The sequence below is a fragment of the Mycetomoellerius zeteki genome, unplaced genomic scaffold (genome assembly GCF_001594055.1).
Source record: "Mycetomoellerius zeteki isolate Tzet28-1 unplaced genomic scaffold, Tzet1.0 scaffold304, whole genome shotgun sequence".
NCBI lineage: Eukaryota > Metazoa > Arthropoda > Insecta > Hymenoptera > Formicidae > Mycetomoellerius > Mycetomoellerius zeteki.
Genome location: NW_017257288.1, coordinates 25,193 through 26,457, shown reverse-complemented (window position 1 = coordinate 26,457; position 1,265 = coordinate 25,193).

Below are 1,265 nucleotides of genomic sequence, written 5' to 3'. Positions count from 1 at the left end.
AGGGCTCTTAGATTCCTCAATAACTCCTTTAACAAGGGTTTTTCCATATCTGAAATAATCTTACTCACTTCTCCCCTCATATGCAATGGAATTCGTCGCGGGGCTTGTTTTATAGGAGAAGGGTCCCCCAAGTTTATCAAGTGTTCTCCAATCTTACAATTTCCTGCAAAAATGTCACTAGAAAATACATCACGAAATTCATACAGAAAACTGGCAAAGCTTTCCTTTCCACCTTTATCTAAGTAACGAGAGTTTCCTTCGAATAAGGGCATTAAGCCCGTTGGAACCGGCAAAACACGTTCGATGCGAAGACAATCGTAAATAGTATTTTTTTTAGCAAATGAGTTGAGAAAAATAGGATCGAAAATATTTTGTAAATTCAACAATTTGAGAAAATCAACTCCCAAGATACAATTATCATTGATTTTAGCTACTAACATCGGAATTACTAAGGAAAATTCCGCAAGTCGAATCTTAGTAAAAGTTTTATATTTAACTGAAATTTGTTCCCCCGTGGGGTACTTAACGGTGCAATTTCTAATCTCTATTTTCGATACATCTAAATCTATAAAACTTTGATCTATTATAGAAACATCAGAGCCCGTATCGATTCTAAAAAGACAAGGTTTATCATTTGCCTCTCCCTCATAACAAAATTCTCGGAAATTATCCTTAATTCTATTTATCCTGAAAAGGAATGGTTTAGTACAACATTTATCATCCAAAGAATATTGTTTATCAATACAGAAATCGTTTTTATTTGAAATTTCATTGAACCTGAAAAAATTATCATTAGAACAAACATCATCAAGAACATTGTAGAGACATCGATTAACCGAGGAACAGTTATCTTTCGGGGATTCTTCCGCTTTAGTCGAGCCTGCCCCGTTCAACTCGACTATTCCCTGTTTCCCGTCTCCGCCCTGCCCGGACACTCAAAACGGAAATGGCCCTCCTTACCACATTCCCAGCATTCCTTCTTTCTACTATTATTCGCGACACCCTTGGTTTTATACAGATTCCCACTATCACTCCCCCTTTCCTTTTTCCCTTTACTCCCTTCAATTTGCTCCTTTTTTTCTTCGTTAAAATATCTTCCCTTTTGGCCAAAACTATTTTCATGAATCGATTTTACGGCCTTAGCTCTCTCAACTGCTATCTTAAGAGAAGTCACCCCTTCCAACTGAAGGGTTCTTTTCACAAAATTATCCGACAAAGCGGAGACAAATTGAGCACAGGCAATCTTATCTCGTATCGGATGTGCA